General features: G+C 33.6%; 1 long non-coding RNA gene and 7 other non-coding genes across 9 annotated transcripts in view; 7 read left to right on the top strand and 1 right to left on the bottom strand.

The window, feature by feature from the left end:
- Nucleotides 1-844: 844 nt before the first annotated feature.
- Nucleotides 845-916, top strand: Trnam-cau (transfer RNA methionine (anticodon CAU)). The gene has a single exon. It is a non-coding gene; the product is annotated as a tRNA-Met (tRNA).
- A 2,175-nt stretch (nt 917-3,091) lies between these two features.
- On the top strand, nt 3,092-3,163 carry Trnam-cau (transfer RNA methionine (anticodon CAU)). Its single transcript has one exon. It is a non-coding gene; the product is annotated as a tRNA-Met (tRNA).
- A 2,175-nt stretch (nt 3,164-5,338) lies between these two features.
- Trnam-cau (transfer RNA methionine (anticodon CAU)) lies at nt 5,339-5,410 on the top strand. Its single transcript has one exon. It is a non-coding gene; the product is annotated as a tRNA-Met (tRNA).
- Nucleotides 5,411-7,584: 2,174 nt separating this feature from the next.
- Trnam-cau (transfer RNA methionine (anticodon CAU)) lies at nt 7,585-7,656 on the top strand. The gene has a single exon. It is a non-coding gene; the product is annotated as a tRNA-Met (tRNA).
- Nucleotides 7,657-9,831: 2,175 nt separating this feature from the next.
- Trnam-cau (transfer RNA methionine (anticodon CAU)) lies at nt 9,832-9,903 on the top strand. Its single transcript has one exon. It is a non-coding gene; the product is annotated as a tRNA-Met (tRNA).
- Nucleotides 9,904-12,078: 2,175 nt separating this feature from the next.
- On the top strand, nt 12,079-12,150 carry Trnam-cau (transfer RNA methionine (anticodon CAU)). The gene has a single exon. It is a non-coding gene; the product is annotated as a tRNA-Met (tRNA).
- A 4,228-nt stretch (nt 12,151-16,378) lies between these two features.
- Nucleotides 16,379-16,450, top strand: Trnam-cau (transfer RNA methionine (anticodon CAU)). Its single transcript has one exon. It is a non-coding gene; the product is annotated as a tRNA-Met (tRNA).
- A 135-nt stretch (nt 16,451-16,585) lies between these two features.
- The window catches only part of LOC136035978 (uncharacterized), a 69,094-nt gene continuing 63,855 nt past the window's right edge, over nt 16,586-21,824 (bottom strand). For both annotated transcript variants that reach the window (XR_010619592.1, XR_010619593.1), the window contains one exon: nt 16,586-20,892. This is a non-coding gene — a long non-coding RNA (uncharacterized LOC136035978). The remainder of the gene's footprint in view (nt 20,893-21,824) is intronic.

Here is a 21,824-nt window from a genome sequence, read left to right as displayed (position 1 = left end):
GCCTTTTAAGTAACCAAAAAATTGGAGGGTAACTAGGCCTCCTCCCCCACTTCTTTTTTCTCAAAATCGTCCGATCAAAACTATGAAGAAGCCATTTAGCCAAAAAAAAAAAAAAATTATATGCAAATTTCGTTTTAATTATTCATGTGCGGAGAACCAAAATCAAAACATGCATTAATTCAAAAACGTTCAGAAATGAAATAAAAAACAATTTTTTTTAACTGAAATTAAAGAGCGACATTAAAAGTTAAAACGAACAGAAATTACTCCATATATGAAAGGGGCTGGTTCTTCCTCAACAACCCGCTCTTTGCGCTAAAGTTTTTTACTGTTTTAAAAACTAGAGTTGAGAGAAAGAGTCTAATTTTTACGTAAAGATTGGGGCGTTGAGGAGGGAACAACCCCTTTCATATATGGAGTACTTTTTGTACGTTTTAAGTTTTCATGTCGCTCCTTACTTTCAGTTAAAAAAATTGTTTTTTTTATTTAATTCTGTATAAAACGATAGAAAAAAAAATGAAAAAAAAATGAAAGAGGTTGATGAAGTATATTTCAAATGTTATCTTTTAATATATCCATTACAATGGAAGTACAGTCAGAATGTGATAACTACAATTATTCTGCATATTCTAAGGTAATAATTGTTTTATTAACATATTTGCCCGATTATAGGCGTATTCTTTTTCATTCACTTAACAAAACTACTTCCAGAATAGCAAGAAGCCCCTAAGATAGAAATTTACCCCTAAAGTCTGATTCTTACTCCAAAAATCTAGGGCCTAGGGTCTGTGGTAAAATTTTCTCTTGTAATAACATCACTTGTTTGAAAAATTCTTACACTAACAGCAGCTTGGCGCAGTGGAAGCGCGCTGGGCCCATAACCCAGAGGTCGGTGGATCGAAACCACTAGCTGCTAATTTTATAAAATTTGTAAAATTAGTTAATTTTGTCAGTTTGAATTTATTGATACAGAAAGGGAGAAAATAAACATGGAAACATGTGATTAGAATTACATACTGGAATGTTCAATTATTTTTTTGTCAAAATACCAAATACCAAAAACATATCCAGAAATAGGGCATGGAGCTATACCTGAGTTTACTCTAAATCTAAAGGGTAATGTTTTCTTGTACATTGCCAAAGCACACACAAACAAAAGCTATATCTGAGTTTGCTCTAAATCTAAAAGTGATGTTTTCCTGTACATTGCCAAAGCAAACACACACAAAATTTTCTTGTCAAAGGTGAAGTATTTGAAAAACAAGTACATTAAAAGTATCTTAAGTAATAAGTATTTCGTAATATTTCTTAAGTATCAAGTAATAAGTACACCGTAGAGATTTTACTTAAGTATAAGTACAAGTAATGGAAAATTTTACTTAAGAAGTACTTCAAGTAGAAGTACTTCAAGTAAGTGACAGCACTGGTTGTAACTATATATGACGTAATAGGTGAATGCAATATCTATGCACGTTTATATATTGACAAGATAATCTTATTTTATTTTAGTTCTCAGTTCAGGATCGCTGAAGTTATTATGTAAATTACAAAAACTATTTATGGCGTCTAAGCAATAATTTGGTTTTTTAATTGTCAGTTTGAATTTATTGATACAAAAAGCGAGAAAATAAACATGGAAAATTATTCCTGCTCAGTATAATACAGTGCTCAGAATTGCATACTGGAATATACAAAAGAATTTATATTGAAGAGGGGGTAAGGCTTGAAGGAAGCAATTTATTTGAACCAATTAAACTGAGTTCCCAATCGAAGTCTTTGGTTAAATTTTTCTTGTAACAACATTACTTGTTTGATGACATGGTAACTTAGCAGCTTGGAGCACCGGAAGGGTGCTGGTTCCATAAGCCCAGAGGTCGGTGGATCGAAACCAGCCAAATTTTTAATTTTGCTGCTAAATTTCTAAAATTAGCAAAACCAGATAATTTCGTCAGTTTGAATTTATTGACACATTAAAGGGAGAAAATAAGCATGGAAAATTATACCTGCTCAACATAATACAGTGCTCAGAATTGCATACTGGAATGTACACAAGAATTTTTATTGAAGCAGGGGTAAGGCTTGGAGGAACCAGTTTAATTGAACAAATTAAACTGGAAATTGATTTCCCTGGTAAAAATTTTCTCTTGTAATAACATCACTTGTTTGATAACATGTTAAGGTAACAGCAGCTTAGCGCAGCGTAAGCGTGTTGGGCCCATAGTTTGGAGGTCGATGGATCTATATTTTTAATTTAGCTGCAAAACTTTTAAAATTAGCAAAATTAGATAATTTTATTAACTTAACCATGCTTAATAATTGAGAATTAATTCTAGTTAACTGCAAAATAAATCATCATTTGCTTTATTTTAGGCTCAAAATTATGATACCAAAATTACAAAACAAGCTCAACCGACTCAGCCATTGAGGCTTCGAAAGATTATTCATTTTGAGACAATATTAAAAAAAGAACACGCTTGCGTGGGTTAAGTCCCATAACATTTTCACAATAAATTATAAAATAAGGGGAGGGGGTGTTAGAATACATAGCTTAGTCAGCAGAGTTTTAAGAAAAAATCTGATTGGTGATATGAAACAGGAGTAAATCCTATAAATTTTAAATAAAAAAAATTCATATTTAATTAGCATTAACCAAACTTCACTTTTCGAGCACTTATTACACAACCAATAAGTACCTTGGTAGTAGTAGTAGTAGTCAGTGTTGATTCAATTTACGAGTCCACGGGTTGAAACAAATGTGAATTGGCAAAATGGATGGGAAATATGTAACTTTACTATACATTTGCACATTGGGGGGTGAGAGGAAATTACAATGGAAGTACAGTCAAAATGTGAAAACTCCAATTATTCTGCATATTCTAAGGTAATAATTGTTTTATTAACATATTTCCCTGATTATAGGCTTATCCTTTTTCATTCACTTAACACAACTACTTCCAGAATAGCAACAAGCCCCTAAGATAGAAATTTACCCTTAAAGTCAGATTCTTACTCCAAAAATCTAGGACCTAGGGTCTGTGGTAAAATTTTCTCTTATAATAACATCACTTGTTTGAAAAATTCTTACACTAACAGCAGCTTGGCGCAGTGGGAGCGCGCTGGGCCCATAACCCAGAGGTCGGTGGATCGAAACCACTAGCTGCTAATTTTTTAAAATTTGTAAAATTAGGTAATTTTGTCAGTTTGAATTTATTGATACAGAAAGGGAGAAAATAAACAAGGAAACATGTGATTAGAATTACATACTGGAATGTTCAATAATTTTTTTGTCAAAATACCAAATACCAAAAACATATCCAGAAATAGGGCATGGAGCTATGCCTGAGTTTACTCTAAATCTAAAGGGTAATGTTTTCTTGTACATTGCCAAAGCAAACACACACAAAAGCTATATCTGAGTTTGCTCTAAATCTAAAAGTGATGTTTTCCTGTACATTGCCAAAGCACACACACACAAAATTTTCTTGTCAAAGGTGAAGTATTTGAAAAACAAGTAAATTAAAAGTATCTTAAGTAATAAGTATTTCGTAATCTTTCTTAAGTATCAAGTAATAAGTACACCGTAGAGATTTTACTTAAGTATAAGTACAAGTAATGGAAAATTTTACTTAAGAAGTACTTCAAGTAGAAGTACTTCAAGTAAGTGACAGCACTGGTTGTAACTATATATGACGTAATAGGTGAATGCAATATCTATGCACGTTTATATATTGACAAGATAATCTTATTTTATTTTAGTTCTCAGTTCAGGATCGCTGAAGTTATTATGTAAATTACAAAAACTATTTATGGCGTCTAAGCAATAATTTGGTTTTTTAATTGTCAGTTTGAATTTATTGATACAAAAAGCGAGAAAATAAACATGGAAAATTATTCCTGCTCAGTGTAATACAGTGCTCAGAATTGCATACTGGAATATACAAAAGAATTTATATTGAAGAGGGGGTAAGGCTTGAAGGAAGCAATTTATTTGAACCAATTAAACTGAGTTCCCAATCGAAGTCTTTAGTTAAATTTTTCTTGTAACAACATTACTTGTTTGATGACATGGTAACTTAGCAGCTTGGAGCACCGGAAGGGTGCTGGTTCCATAAGCCCAGAGGTCGGTGGATCGAAACCTGCCAAATTTTTAATTTTGCTGCTAAATTTCTAAAATTAGCAAAACCAGATAATTTCGTCAGTTTGAATTTATTGACACATTAAAGGGAGAAAATAAGCATGGAAAATTATACCTGCTCAACATAATACAGTGCTCAGAATTGCATACTGGAATGTACACAAGAATTTTTATTGAAGCAGGGGTAAGGCTTGGAGGAACCAGTTTAATTGAACAAATTAAACTGGAAATTGATTTCCCTGGTAAAAATTTTCTCTTGTAATAACATCACTTGTTTGATAACATATTAAGGTAACAGCAGCTTAGCGCAGCGTAAGCGTGTTGGGCCCATAGTTTGGAGGTCGATGGATCTATATTTTTAATTTAGCTGCAAAACTTTTAAAATTAGCAAAATTAGATAATTTTATTAACTTAACCATGCTTAATAATTGAGAATTAATTCTAGTTAACTGCAAAATAAATCATCATTTGCTTTATTTTAGGCTCAAAATTATGATGCCAAAATTACAAAACAAGCTCAACCGACTCAGCCATTGAGGCTTCGAAAGATTATTCATTTTGAGACAATATTAAAAAAAGAACACGCTTGCGTGGGTTAAGTCCCATAACATTTTCACAATAAATTATAAAATAAGGGGAGGGGGTGTTAGAATACATAGCTTAGTCAGCAGAGTTTCAAGAAAAAATCTGATTGGTGATATGAAACAGGAGTAAATCCTATAAATTTTAAATAAAAAAAATTCATATTTAATTAGCATTAACCAAACTTCACTTTTCGAGCACTTATTACACAACCAATAAGTACCTTGGTAGTAGTAGTAGTAGTCAGTGTTGATTCAATTTACGAGTCCACGGGTTGAAACAAATGTGAATTGGCAAAATGGATGGGAAATATGTAACTTTACTATACATTTGCACATTGGGGGGTGAGAGGAAATTACAATGGAAGTACAGTCAAAATGTGAAAACTCCAATTATTCTGCATATTCTAAGGTAATAATTGTTTTATTAACATATTTCCCTGATTATAGGCTTATCCTTTTTCATTCACTTAACACAACTACTTCCAGAATAGCAACAAGCCCCTAAGATAGAAATTTACCCTTAAAGTCAGATTCTTACTCCAAAAATCTAGGACCTAGGGTCTGTGGTAAAATTTTCTCTTATAATAACATCACTTGTTTGAAAAATTCTTACACTAACAGCAGCTTGGCGCAGTGGGAGCGCGCTGGGCCCATAACCCAGAGGTCGGTGGATCGAAACCACTAGCTGCTAATTTTTTAAAATTTGTAAAATTAGGTAATTTTGTCAGTTTGAATTTATTGATACAGAAAGGGAGAAAATAAACAAGGAAACATGTGATTAGAATTACATACTGGAATGTTCAATAATTTTTTTGTCAAAATACCAAATACCAAAAACATATCCAGAAATAGGGCATGGAGCTATGCCTGAGTTTACTCTAAATCTAAAGGGTAATGTTTTCTTGTACATTGCCAAAGCAAACACACACAAAAGCTATATCTGAGTTTGCTCTAAATCTAAAAGTGATGTTTTCCTGTACATTGCCAAAGCACACACACACAAAATTTTCTTGTCAAAGGTGAAGTATTTGAAAAACAAGTAAATTAAAAGTATCTTAAGTAATAAGTATTTCGTAATCTTTCTTAAGTATCAAGTAATAAGTACACCGTAGAGATTTTACTTAAGTATAAGTACAAGTAATGGAAAATTTTACTTAAGAAGTACTTCAAGTAGAAGTACTTCAAGTAAGTGACAGCACTGGTTGTAACTATATATGACGTAATAGGTGAATGCAATATCTATGCACGTTTATATATTGACAAGATAATCTTATTTTATTTTAGTTCTCAGTTCAGGATCGCTGAAGTTATTATGTAAATTACAAAAACTATTTATGGCGTCTAAGCAATAATTTGGTTTTTTAATTGTCAGTTTGAATTTATTGATACAAAAAGCGAGAAAATAAACATGGAAAATTATTCCTGCTCAGTATAATACAGTGCTCAGAATTGCATACTGGAATATACAAAAGAATTTATATTGAAGAGGGGGTAAGGCTTGAAGGAAGCAATTTATTTGAACCAATTAAACTGAGTTCCCAATCGAAGTCTTTGGTTAAATTTTTCTTGTAACAACATTACTTGTTTGATGACATGGTAACTTAGCAGCTTGGAGCACCGGAAGGGTGCTGGTTCCATAAGCCCAGAGGTCGGTGGATCGAAACCTGCCAAATTTTTAATTTTGCTGCTAAATTTCTAAAATTAGCAAAACCAGATAATTTCGTCAGTTTGAATTTATTGACACATTAAAGGGAGAAAATAAGCATGGAAAATTATACCTGCTCAACATAATACAGTGCTCAGAATTGCATACTGGAATGTACACAAGAATTTTTATTGAAGCAGGGGTAAGGCTTGGAGGAACCAGTTTAATTGAACAAATTAAACTGGAAATTGATTTCCCTGGTAAAAATTTTCTCTTGTAATAACATCACTTGTTTGATAACATGTTAAGGTAACAGCAGCTTAGCGCAGCGTAAGCGTGTTCGGCCCATAGTTTGGAGGTCGATGGATCTATATTTTTAATTTAGCTGCAAAACTTTTAAAATTAGCAAAATTAGATAATTTTATTAACTTAACCATGCTTAATAATTGAGAATTAATTCTAGTTAACTGCAAAATAAATCATCATTTGCTTTATTTTAGGCTCAAAATTATGATGCCAAAATTACAAAACAAGCTCAACCGACTCAGCCATTGAGGCTTCGAAAGATTATTCATTTTGAGACAATATTAAAAAAAGAACACGCTTGCGTGGGTTAAGTCCCATAACATTTTCACAATAAATTATAAAATAAGGGGAGGGGGTGTTAGAATACATAGCTTAGTCAGCAGAGTTTTAAGAAAAAATCTGATTGGTGATATGAAACAGGAGTAAATCCTATAAATTTTAAATAAAAAAATTCATATTTAATTAGCATTAACCAAACTTCACTTTTCGAGCACTTATTACACAACCAATAAGTACCTTGGTAGTAGTAGTAGTAGTCAGTGTTGATTCAATTTACGAGTCCACGGGTTGAAACAAATGTGAATTGGCAAAATGGATGGGAAATATGTAACTTTACTATACATTTGCACATTGGGGGGTGAGAGGAAATTACAATGGAAGTACAGTCAAAATGTGAAAACTCCAATTATTCTGCATATTCTAAGGTAATAATTGTTTTATTAACATATTTCCCTGATTATAGGCTTATCCTTTTTCATTCACTTAACACAACTACTTCCAGAATAGCAACAAGCCCCTAAGATAGAAATTTACCCTTAAAGTCAGATTCTTACTCCAAAAATCTAGGACCTAGGGTCTGTGGTAAAATTTTCTCTTATAATAACATCACTTGTTTGAAAAATTCTTACACTAACAGCAGCTTGGCGCAGTGGGAGCGCGCTGGGCCCATAACCCAGAGGTCGGTGGATCGAAACCACTAGCTGCTAATTTTTTAAAATTTGTAAAATTAGGTAATTTTGTCAGTTTGAATTTATTGATACAGAAAGGGAGAAAATAAACAAGGAAACATGTGATTAGAATTACATACTGGAATATTCAATAATTTTTTTGTCAAAATACCAAATACCAAAAACATATCCAGAAATAGGGCATGGAGCTATGCCTGAGTTTACTCTAAATCTAAAGGGTAATGTTTTCTTGTACATTGCCAAAGCAAACACACACAAAAGCTATATCTGAGTTTGCTCTAAATCTAAAAGTGATGTTTTCCTGTACATTGCCAAAGCACACACACACAAAATTTTCTTGTCAAAGGTGAAGTATTTGAAAAACAAGTAAATTAAAAGTATCTTAAGTAATAAGTATTTCGTAATCTTTCTTAAGTATCAAGTAATAAGTACACCGTAGAGATTTTACTTAAGTATAAGTACAAGTAATGGAAAATTTTACTTAAGAAGTACTTCAAGTAGAAGTACTTCAAGTAAGTGACAGCACTGGTTGTAACTATATATGACGTAATAGGTGAATGCAATATCTATGCACGTTTATATATTGACAAGATAATCTTATTTTATTTTAGTTCTCAGTTCAGGATCGCTGAAGTTATTATGTAAATTACAAAAACTATTTATGGCGTCTAAGCAATAATTTGGTTTTTTAATTGTCAGTTTGAATTTATTGATACAAAAAGCGAGAAAATAAACATGGAAAATTATTCCTGCTCAGTATAATACAGTGCTCAGAATTGCATACTGGAATATACAAAAGAATTTATATTGAAGAGGGGGTAAGGCTTGAAGGAAGCAATTTATTTGAACCAATTAAACTGAGTTCCCAATCGAAGTCTTTGGTTAAATTTTTCTTGTAACAACATTACTTGTTTGATGACATGGTAACTTAGCAGCTTGGAGCACCGGAAGGGTGCTGGTTTCATAAGCCCAGAGGTCGGTGGATCGAAACCTGCCAAATTTTTAATTTTGCTGCTAAATTTCTAAAATTAGCAAAACCAGATAATTTCGTCAGTTTGAATTTATTGACACATTAAAGGGAGAAAATAAGCATGGAAAATTATACCTGCTCAACATAATACAGTGCTCAGAATTGCATACTGGAATGTACACAAGAATTTTTATTGAAGCAGGGGTAAGGCTTGGAGGAACCAGTTTAATTGAACAAATTAAACTGGAAATTGATTTCCCTGGTAAAAATTTTCTCTTGTAATAACATCACTTGTTTGATAACATGTTAAGGTAACAGCAGCTTAGCGCAGCGTAAGCGTGTTGGGCCCATAGTTTGGAGGTCGATGGATCTATATTTTTAATTTAGCTGCAAAACTTTTAAAATTAGCAAAATTAGATAATTTTATTAACTTAACCATGCTTAATAATTGAGAATTAATTCTAGTTAACTGCAAAATAAATCATCATTTGCTTTATTTTAGGCTCAAAATTATGATGCCAAAATTACAAAACAAGCTCAACCGACTCAGCCATTGAGGCTTCGAAAGATTATTCATTTTGAGACAATATTAAAAAAAGAACACGCTTGCGTGGGTTAAGTCCCATAACATTTTCACAATAAATTATAAAATAGGGGGAGGGGGTGTTAGAATACATAGCTTAGTCAGCAGAGTTTTAAGAAAAAATCTGATTGGTGATATGAAACAGGAGTAAATCCTATAAATTTTAAATAAAAAAAATTCATATTTAATTAGCATTAACCAAACTTCACTTTTCGAGCACTTATTACACAACCAATAAGTACCTTGGTAGTAGTAGTAGTAGTCAGTGTTGATTCAATTTACGAGTCCACGGGTTGAAACAAATGTGAATTGGCAAAATGGATGGGAAATATGTAACTTTACTATACATTTGCACATTGGGGGGTGAGAGGAAATTACAATGGAAGTACAGTCAAAATGTGAAAACTCCAATTATTCTGCATATTCTAAGGTAATAATTGTTTTATTAACATATTTCCCTGATTATAGGCTTATCCTTTTTCATTCACTTAACACAACTACTTCCAGAATAGCAACAAGCCCCTAAGATAGAAATTTACCCTTAAAGTCAGATTCTTACTCCAAAAATCTAGGACCTAGGGTCTGTGGTAAAATTTTCTCTTATAATAACATCACTTGTTTGAAAAATTCTTACACTAACAGCAGCTTGGCGCAGTGGGAGCGCGCTGGGCCCATAACCCAGAGGTCGGTGGATCGAAACCACTAGCTGCTAATTTTTTAAAATTTGTAAAATTAGGTAATTTTGTCAGTTTGAATTTATTGATACAGAAAGGGAGAAAATAAACAAGGAAACATGTGATTAGAATTACATACTGGAATGTTCAATAATTTTTTTGTCAAAATACCAAATACCAAAAACATATCCAGAAATAGGGCATGGAGCTATGCCTGAGTTTACTCTAAATCTAAAGGGTAATGTTTTCTTGTACATTGCCAAAGCAAACACACACAAAAGCTATATCTGAGTTTGCTCTAAATCTAAAAGTGATGTTTTCCTGTACATTGCCAAAGCACACACACACAAAATTTTCTTGTCAAAGGTGAAGTATTTGAAAAACAAGTAAATTAAAAGTATCTTAAGTAATAAGTATTTCGTAATCTTTCTTAAGTATCAAGTAATAAGTACACCGTAGAGATTTTACTTAAGTATAAGTACAAGTAATGGAAAATTTTACTTAAGAAGTACTTCAAGTAGAAATACTTCAAGTAAGTGACAGCACTGGTTGTAACTATATATGCCGTAATAGGTGAATGCAATATCTATGCACGTTTATATATTGACAAGATAATCTTATTTTATTTTAGTTCTCAGTTCAGGATCGCAGAAGTTATTATGTAAATTACAAAAACTATTTATGGCGTCTAAGCAATAATTTGGTTTTTTAATTGTCAGTTTGAATTTATTGATACAAAAAGCGAGAAAATAAACATGGAAAATTATTCCTGCTCAGTATAATACAGTGCTCAGAATTGCATACTGGAATATACAAAAGAATTTATATTGAAGAGGGGGTAAGGCTTGAAGGAAGCAATTTATTTGAACCAATTAAACTGAGTTCCCAATCGAAGTCTTTGGTTAAATTTTTCTTGTAACAACATTACTTGTTTGATGACATGGTAACTTAGCAGCTTGGAGCACCGGAAGGGTGCTGGTTCCATAAGCCCAGAGGTCGGTGGATCGAAACCTGCCAAATTTTTAATTTTGCTGCTAAATTTCTAAAATTAGCAAAACCAGATAATTTCGTCAGTTTGAATTTATTGACACATTAAAGGGAGAAAATAAGCATGGAAAATTATACCTGCTCAACATAATACAGTGCTCAGAATTGCATACTGGAATGTACACAAGAATTTTTATTGAAGCAGGGGTAAGGCTTGGAGGAACCAGTTTAATTGAACAAATTAAACTGGAAATTGATTTCCCTGGTAAAAATTTTCTCTTGTAATAACATCACTTGTTTGATAACATGTTAAGGTAACAGCAGCTTAGCGCAGCGTAAGCGTGTTGGGCCCATAGTTTGGAGGTCGATGGATCTATATTTTTAATTTAGCTGCAAAACTTTTAAAATTAGCAAAATTAGATAATTTTATTAACTTAACCATGCTTAATAATTGAGAATTAATTCTAGTTAACTGCAAAATAAATCATCATTTGCTTTATTTTAGGCTCAAAATTATGATGCCAAAATTACAAAACAAGCTCAACCGACTCAGCCATTGAGGCTTCGAAAGATTATTCATTTTGAGACAATATTAAAAAAAGAACACGCTTGCGTGGGTTAAGTCCCATAACATTTTCACAATAAATTATAAAATAAGGGGAGGGGGTGTTAGAATACATAGCTTAGTCAGCAGAGTTTTAAGAAAAAATCTGATTGGTGATATGAAACAGGAGTAAATCCTATAAATTTTAAATAAAAAAAATTCATATTTAATTAGCATTAACCAAACTTCACTTTTCGAGCACTTATTACACAACCAATAAGTACCTTGGTAGTAGTAGTAGTAGTCAGTGTTGATTCAATTTACGAGTCAACGGGTTGAAACAAATGTGAATTGGCAAAATGGATGGGAAATATGTAACTTTACTCTACATTTGCACATTGGGGGGTGAGAGGAAATTACAATGGAAGTACAGTCAAAATGTGAAAACTCCAATTATTCTGCATATTCTAAGGTAATAATTGTTTTATTAACATATTTCCCTGATTATAGGCTTATCCTTTTTCATTCACTTAACACAACTACTTCCAGAATAGCAACAAGCCCCTAAGATAGAAATTTACCCTTAAAGTCAGATTCTTACTCCAAAAATCTAGGACCTAGGGTCTGTGGTAAAATTTTCTCTTATAATAACATCACTTGTTTGAAAAATTCTTACACTAACAGCAGCTTGGCGCAGTGGGAGCGCGCTGGGCCCATAACCCAGAGGTCGGTGGATCGAAACCACTAGCTGCTAATTTTTTAAAATTTGTAAAATTAGGTAATTTTGTCAGTTTGAATTTATTGATACAGAAAGGGAGAAAATAAACAAGGAAACATGTGATTAGAATTACATACTGGAATGTTCAATAATTTTTTTGTCAAAATACCAAATACCAAAAACATATCCAGAAATAGGGCATGGAGCTATGCCTGAGTTTACTCTAAATCTAAAGGGTAATGTTTTCTTGTACATTGCCAAAGCAAACACACACAAAAGCTATATCTGAGTTTGCTCTAAATCTAAAAAAGAAGTTTTCCTGTACATTGCCAAAGCACACACACACAAAATTTTCTTGTCAAAGGTGAAGTATTTGAAAAACAAGTAAATTAAAAGTATCTTAAGTAATAAGTATTTCGTAATCTTTCTTAAGTATCAAGTAATAAGTACACCGTAGAGATTTTACTTAAGTATAAGTACAAGTAATGGAAAATTTTACTTAAGAAGTACTTCAAGTAGAAGTACTTCAAGTAAGTGACAGCACTGGTTGTAACTATATATGACGTAATAGGTGAATGCAATATCTATGCACGTTTATATATTGACAAGATAATCTTATTTTATTTTAGTTCTCAGTTCAGGATCGCTGAAGTTATTATGTAAATTACAAAAACTATTTATGGCGTCTAAGCAATAATTTGGTTTTTTAATTGTCAGTTTGAATTTATTGATACAAAAAGCGAGAAAATAAACATGGAAAATTATTCCTGCTCAGTATAATACAGTGCTCAGAATTGCATACTGGAATATACAAAAGAATTTATATTGAAGAGGGGGTAAGGCTTGAAGGAAGCAATTTATTTGAACCAATTAAACTGAGTTCCCAATCGAAGTCTTTGGTTAAATTTTTCTTGTAACAACATTACTTGTTTGATGACATGGTAACTTAGCAGCTTGGAGCACCGGAAGGGTGCTGGTTCCATAAGCCCAGAGGTCGGTGGATCGAAACCTGCCAAATTTTTAATTTTGCTGCTAAATTTCTAAAATTAGCAAAACCAGATAATTTCGTCAGTTTGAATTTATTGACACATTAAAGGGAGAAAATAAGCATGGAAAATTATACCTGCTCAACATAATACAGTGCTCAGAATTGCATACTGGAATGTACACAAGAATTTTTATTGAAGCAGGGGTAAGGCTTGGAGGAACCAGTTTAATTGAACAAATTAAACTGGAAATTGATTTCCCTGGTAAAAATTTTCTCTTGTAATAACATCACTTGTTTGATAACATGTTAAGGTAACAGCAGCTTAGCGCAGCGTAAGCGTGTTGGGCCCATAGTTTGGAGGTCGATGGATCTATATTTTTAATTTAGCTGCAAAACTTTTAAAATTAGCAAAATTAGATAATTTTATTAACTTAACCATGCTTAAAAATTGAGAATTAATTCTAGTTAACTGCAAAATAAATCATCATTTGCTTTATTTTAGGCTCCAAATCATGATGCCAAAATTACAAAACAAGCTCAACCGACTGAGCCATTGAGGCTTCGAAAGATTATTCATTTTGAGACAATATTAAAAAAGAGCACGCTTGCGTGGGTTAAGTCCCATAACATTTTCACAATAAATTATAAAATAAGGGTAGGGGGTGTTAGAATACATAGCTTAGTCAGCAGAGTTTTAAGAAAAAATCTGATTCTAAATGTCAAATTTAATTAAAATCTGATCTAATTTTTGTCCTCCCACTCCCCCCCAGATGGGCGAATCGAGGAAACAACTATTTCAAATTTAATCTGGACTGGTCCCTGATACGCCTGCCAAATTTCATTGTCCTAGCTTATCTGGAAGGGCCTAAACTAGCAAGACCGGGACTGACAGACCGACAGAATTTGTGATCACTGTATGTCACTTGGTAAATACCAAGTGCCATACAAAGTAATTTTTCTCTGGGGATGCAATATTTGGTTGAAGGTTGGCTTCAGTATGACTTATTTTGGAAAAGGGTTATTTCCAGGCTTTGGGCAAGCCATGGGTGGAAGTAGTTACAGGCCCTACTAAACTAAAGGAAAACTCAACTTTCTTATGACTTGAAAACCCCTCCCCTCGCCCTATTTTAAATACGGCTTGTGATATCACAGCTCGATATGAGCCCTGATCCTAGTCATCATGGGTCTAGCTTTCATTTAGATCCGTTGCTCCATTTGCAAGTTATACTAAATTAAACCAAAAGATTGACTTTTTTCAGCACTTAAAACCCACTCCCCCTCGTTCTATTTGAGCTAGAGTTTTCATCTCAAAACTTGATGCCTGTCACGGTCTTAGGCACCTTTGGTTCAATCTTCACTGAGATCCATCAAACTCTCGCAAGTTACACAGAATTAAATGAAAAACTCAACTTTTTTTTAGTAATTAAAGCCCCCTCCCCCTAATTAAGCTAGGGTCTTCATCTCCAAACATTATGTGTCTTATGGTTTTGGCATCTTTGGCTTGACTTTCATTGAGATCCATTACTTCATTCACAAGTTAAATTGAGTCAAACAAAAAACTCAACCTTTGATGAACTCAAAGATGATGAAATGGTAGAAATCTGGTTCAGTTGACGGGATGACAAAACTTAAACACTAATGTCAGAAATATAAGCCCAAAGGGACTACAGTATGCAACATTTAGCACAAAACAAGGGATTTTAGCTCACTGTCGACCAGTGAACTGTGAAATAATTTCAATTTTCTTTGTTATATAACTTTTAAACAAAAATTAAACCAAGTGTTAATCTTAGTATAATTTTTTTGTCAAAATACCAAATACCAAAAACATATCCAGAAATAGGGCATGGAGCTATACCTGAGTTTACTCTAAATCTAAAGGGTAATGTTCTCTTATACATTGCCAAAGCACACACACACAAAAGCTATATCTGAGTTTGCTCTAAATCTAAAAGTGATGTTGTCCTGTACATTGCCAAAGCACACACACACAAAATTTTCTTGTCAAAGGTGAAGTATTTGAAAAACAAGTACATTAAAAATATCTTAAATAATAAGTATTTCGTAATCTTATTTAAGTATCAAGTAATAAGTACACCGTAGAGATTTTACTTAAGTATAAGTACAAGTAATGAAAAATTTTACTTAAGTAGTACTTCAAGTAAAATTACTTCAAGTAAGTGACAGCACTGGTTGTAACCATATATGACGTAATAGGTGAATGCAATATCTATGCACGTTTATATATTGACAAGATAATTTTATTTTATTTTAGTTCTCAGTTCAGGATCGCTGAAGTTATTATGTAAATTACAAAAACTATTTATGGCGTCTAAGCAATAATTTGGTTTTTTAATTGAAACTAGAAAATTACCGGAAAAGTTTAAAATTAGTTTTATTTTTTGTTAGGTTATAACTACCCGACGTGTGGTTTAATGTTATAATAAAGAACGAAATATTGCCTATACTAACATGTATAGGCAACTTAACCATGCTTAATAATTAAGAATAAATTCTAGTTAACTGCAAAATAAATCATCATTTACTTTATTTTAGGCTCAAAATCATGATGCCAAAATTACAAAACAAGCTCAACCGACTGAGCCATTGAGGCTTCGAAAGATTATTCATTTTGAGACAATATTAAAAAAAGAGCACGCTTGCGTGGGTGAAGTCCCATAACATTTTCACAATAAATTATAAAATAAGGGGAGGGGGTGTTAGAATACATAGCTTAGTCAGCAGAGTTTTAAGAAAAAATCTGATTGGTGATATGAAACAGGAGTAAATCCTATAAATTTTAAATAAAAAAATTCATATTTAATTAGCATTAACCAAACTTCACTTTTCGAGTACTTATTACATAACCGATAAGTACCTTGGTAGTAGTAGTAGTAGTCAGTGTTGATTCAATTTACGAGTCCACGGGTTGAAACAAATGTGAATTGGCAAAATGCATGGGAAATATGCAACTTGACTATACATTTGCACACTGGGAGGTGAAAGGAAATTACAATGGAAGTACAGTCAGAATGTGATAACTACAATTATTCTGCATATTCTAAGGTAATAATTGTTTTATTAACATATTTGCCCGATTATAGGCTTATCCTTTTTCATTCACTTAACACAACTACTTCCAGAATAGCAAGAAGCCCCTAAGATAGAAATTTACCCCTAAAGTCTGATTCTTACTCCAAAAATCTAGGGCCTAGGGTCTGTGGTAAAATTTTCTCTTGTAATAACATCAATTGTTTGAAAAATTCTTTTACTGACAGCAGCTTGGCGCAGCGGAAGCGCGCTGGGCCCATAACCCAGAGGTCGGTGGATCGAAACCACTAGCTGCTAATTTTTTAAAATTTGTAAAATTAGGTAATTTTGTCAGTTTGAATTTATTGATCAGACGATTTTGAGAAATAAGGGGTGGGGAAGGAGGCCTTGTTGCCCTCCAATTTTTCAGTTACTTAAAAAGGCAACTAGAACTTTTAATTTTTAACGAACTTTTTTATTAGTAAAAAATATACATAACTTAAGAATTAACTTACGTAATAAACTTTTATATTCTTATATTTTTTGTTATATATATGAGGGGGTTTCTCCCCTCGTTAATACCTCGCTCTTCACACTAAATCTTAAGTTTTGTCCCATTTCTTTAAAAATGACTAGAAGAAACGTTTTTTTTTTTTTTTTTTTTTTTTTTTTTTTACAAATTTACAACATAAATTTATTGTATCTTTCGGTTGGAACTCCTCCACACGAGAGCATAAATTTTTCCAAGTTTCAGGGGGGCCCTTCTTAATCAAATTACCAGATAAATTTATTTCCTCATTAATACCCTCCCACCATCGAAAAAAAAACATGTGTACACGTCTGCATGGGCCTTTCAACAACCATTGGGATATATCACGTTCTTTCGATGTCCCATGTTTTCTATTTGATCAATTTATTGTGTAGATTTTAGAAAAATTACCTCCCTCCTTAAAATAAATTTATTCGCCCGTTGCTGGTATTATACACATATTTCAACAAAATACATTTCAGCATTAACCTCAAAAGAACTAAGAGATAAATTCAAAAATTAAACTAAACACAAACATTAGACATGGAACATTCATCATTTTCCTATTGTTAGTAGCTCAAACGAACGATATAATGAATATAAAAATGATACTTTTCTACGCAGGTTTAAAGCAATTACGAACACACTCAACACAATAAGGAACACAACAAGACATACTAAGGAACGAAGCAATGTGTCTACTCCCTTTATATACTTTACTGCCATCAAATTTAATCATAGCTTTGTTCAACTCGTTAATAATATCTTGGAGGAGTCAACTTTTTAAAACTGTTTTAGCTTAAATATTTTCTCTCATTCTAAGTTGGAATATTTTTTAGGAATTCCACAAGTAATGCTAGCTGAAGTAATTTCTTAATGAATGGTCTAATGACTTAATGGAGGGCTGCCACAGGTTCAAGGGGTAAAAAATAGGGACTTCTTTTTAGTCACAAAAGCGACCTCTCAAGGGACCATTCCGGAAGCAAAATGGAACTCAAAACTCAGTTTTGAGAAAGCTTTTGAGAAAAAAACCACTGAAACAACACCAAATGACACCTGACTAAGAAAACAAAATGGGAATGATCATTTGCATACATCTCTTCATAATCAGAGGCCGAGTAATGATTAACACGTGACCACATGAGATTCATCACGTCATGGGAGGAGCTTTTTTCGTCTTTTTTTTCTGAACGTTTTGCTTTCGAATAGAAAAAATTGGATTCAAAAATATGATAAAAGAGACAAGGGTACAGTAACTAGAAAACAACCTATTTGTATCCCTTTTTCTGCACTGCCTTCTGCTGGAGCAGGGATGTGATCAGCAACTGTTTCTTTGACTCTAACTGCTGCTGGGTGGTTTCAAAAGTAGCAGCTACCTTTTTGTTCATTACGCATCAACAGAGTCCTATCTATCATGGCCAGCGCTAGCTGTATCTTAGCCATGTCCTTCTTTTCAATACCTTTTTCCAACCGGTTATGAGTTTCTTGCAGCAACTTGTCTGCGGCCTATTTGTTGGAACCAAACACTTATTCTTTTTCTTGGAACGACTTTTCGAGAGTCTCTATTGTCTGTCTTTTCAAATAGGTTTCAACGAGCTGCAGCTCGTTCAGATGTTCTCTTGCCTCCAAATCCTCTCGCTCTTTCCCAGCTTTTTCTTTCAAGGCTTTTTCCTGCAGTAGGTGCAAATCATAGCTCTTTCTAGCGGATTTAGTATTTCATCAAGTCTTCTGTAATAGCAAAATTTTGCGCACGTCATCCAAATCTGCTCAACCCATCTATCACAAACAGTTTTGCATTCAAAGTTCGCTCATTCACCGAAGCTCTTTCTTCGCTGAGAACTCGTCCAGAAAAGTTAAAACTTTTGAAGGTTCGTATAATGACTCGAAACAGACGATGTTAGTTCATCCCTAAGCTCTTCCGTCACCCCGGATTTTAAAACTCGTCCAGCCAATGTCAAGACCAGCTGGTTCAGCTCCGTATAGAGTTCATACAGCATGGACTCTTCCAGTTGAAGCTTTTCAGTAAAACGTATGAAGAGGTTCGAACTATCAACACCAAACTAATACTCCGTTTTCATGGTCGGTTGTTTGATCATCCAGATGAATTCTTTGTACACATTTGAATTCTCCAGACTGGAGCTCTCCTTTGGAATATAGACAGCGAAGTACTCAGACAGAGCTGGCATCTGTTACCTTGGCCTGAAGCGGTAGGTCTTGTTGTTAACCATCTGGTGGGTATATCTTTCAAAAGCCAAGACTTAGGAACGCCAGTTTTCTCCTGAATCTTCTCTTAGTCTACTTGTCTAGCTGGTCAGCCACTACAAAAGTACTACCCTTTGATGATCAGATTTGGAAAAAATTTCGTTAATTTCCTGCATACCCTTCCGAAAAACGTTGGGTATCAAATGTATCTTGCAGGTACCAATATCAAGAAGACCTTCGCTACCTGTTAATTCACCTTTTTCACTATTAATCAGTCGGAAAAGTTTTTTGTTAGCATTCAGACCATCACAAAGTAATATTATTTTAGAAATACATAAACCACTTTCATCAATCGTTCTGGCTATTTCTGACTTCAACTGTGTATGTCCAATAAACGCAGTCTTCAAATATATTTCTACCACTCGTTTCATTTTATCGGGCCATTATCTTTTCTACTTTCTGAGTTTGTGGTTTCGTTAAAACTCGACAATATAATAACTGTTGCTGACTTCATCAAGGGTCATCTTCCGGAAATGAGGTCCAAGAGCTTCCGTTAAAAAGTAAGCGAACTTAGTTCGCCAAAAGAAGATGTTCTTGACCACTGTATCTCTGAACATTTGTCCAACTACATATGCTATTCCGTCTGCGGATTTCCCAGAATAGCCAGACTCAATCATCTTTAGAGTCCATGTAATTTCCGCAACTGTTGTTTCATCCCACACTAGATAAGCACCAAAGTTCATGGGCACTTTGGTCAGTTTGCCGATCTCCATGGAAGATGCTCCCGAGAGATGAAGCTGATTCGGCACAATCTTTACGTCAACATTCTTCACATTCTCCTTATGTTCAGCAGTTCGGACGTGATGTAGTAAAGCGTAGGAGCCCTTATAGCAGACATGCGATGTATTGAGGATAGAACAGTAGAAAGAGAACAGATCTCTTAGAATGGTTCTACACGGTATCACGTCACATATTTCTCTTCCAACCAAGTCTCCTTGTATTTGCACTTTCCCATTCTTATTCAAACTGAAACTTTGAACCATAAACTTTAAAAAATGAAGACAGTAGAAAATATATAGGTCAATACCAGAAATGCATTCAAATAAAAAGGGGTACTAGGAAGTAGTCTAATGGTTCAAGAAATGTATGTAAGCTTAAAATCGTGCAAGAAACCTAATTAACACCGCCTCCTTCATATTTTGTGCTTGGACCCATTCTCTTTTTTTTCTCTGTGTGTAAAAGAGACACACAGAAAAGAGTTTTCTAAGTAATTAACAAAGCCAACTGAACCCTGCCGCCTCCTTGCCTATTGACTCCAGAGGCAAAGGGGGTCACTCCTTTTCATTACTAGTCTGTTGGCTCTATCCAGACATTAACGCTCTAAGTTATGCAACAACAAGTTTTTTCATTCTTAGACAAGCCAAAACAGGTCCCAAGAATTTCAATCAAAACAAAAATACTGAAAACCATATACTCACAGGTATTGGTAGCCTTCAGGATACAGAGCTTTAAATCAAAACAAGAAAAGGGACTTCGGGGACCTTTGTCAATTTAAGGGACCATTAAGGACCTTCGCTCGATTTTAGGGAATTTGTGGCCGCCCTGCTTAATGACAGTGAAATATAACAACAGAGTTGGAGAAACGTGAACTTAAGCAATAGTTAAACGCTTGAATTTGCATGATGTGAACAATTTTTTTTTCGGTTTTCTTAGTGCGGAATTTACGCAATAAGTAACCATTATTATTTAAAACATTAACTGAAACCACGTTACGCGTTGTTTCACCCCCCCTCCCCAAAAAAAAAACGAAAATATCCTGGCTATTTTATTAAAAATACGTAGAGTAATACTGATTGAATTCCCACTTACAACGCCTTCAATGGTAATTTCTTTTTTTAGGTCTTCATCATGCTTCAGCTTTTCAGGACTCTGGAGAACGTTTTGAATTTCCTTTACTGGGGCTTCTTTAACTTTCAATACATCTGAGGGGACATCACTACGTACAATAGCTGAAGTTGTCAAAGATCTCCTAAACAAAAAATCACATATCTAAGAAATCAACTAATTCTGAAGAAACTTTTGGAACATGGAATCTTCTATTTTGCAATAGATGCTTCCATTCCTAATCGCATTATATAACTATATATATAAAAATAACTTGTCTGTGTGTGTGTGTCTGTCGAGTGACGTCATGTTTGTGTGTCGACTGACGTCATGTTTTCGACTGACGAAATTACAGACCGGGACATCGGGACACAAATGACGACCGGGACACTGGCAAATAGGGAATATAAATGACGACCGGGACACTCAAAGAGAAAGCGACCGAGACACAAGGAATGTTCGATTAGCAATCACCATCAACAAAGCACCGGGACACAAATGACGACCGGGACACAGGGAGTATAAATGACGACCAGGACATAAGTAAAAAAAAACAAAAAAAAGGTAAAAACTACAAAAAAACTAAAAAGAAAAAAAACTAAAACCAATAAAAAACTAAAAAAGCTAAAAAACTAAAAAATAAAAAAATAAAAAAAGGAAAAAAATGAAAAATAAAGGAGAAAAACAAAACTAAAAAATATAAAAATAAAAAAAAAACTAAAAAGAAAAAAGGAAAAAAACTAAAAAAAAGTATAAACCAAAAAAAACTAAAAAGAAAAAAAGGGGAAAAATACAAAAATTTATTTCATCATATACCATTTCAAAAACGAATGTATATACAGACCGGGACACCGGGATACAAATGACGACTGGGACATAGGGAATATAAATGACGACTGGGACACAGGGACACAACTACAACGGGGACGCCAGGGGGCACAGGGGGATATATAAATGACCACGGGGACACAGGGAATGTTCGATTAGCAATCACCATCAACAAAGCTCAAGGGCAATCATTAGAATCATGAGGTATAACTAAAAAAACAAAAAAAAGGTAAAAAACTAAAAACTAAA

Source organism: Artemia franciscana, chromosome 15, assembly GCF_032884065.1.
Source record: "Artemia franciscana chromosome 15, ASM3288406v1, whole genome shotgun sequence".
Lineage (NCBI taxonomy): Eukaryota > Metazoa > Arthropoda > Branchiopoda > Anostraca > Artemiidae > Artemia > Artemia franciscana.
This window is presented reverse-complemented; position numbering and strand designations above follow the sequence as displayed.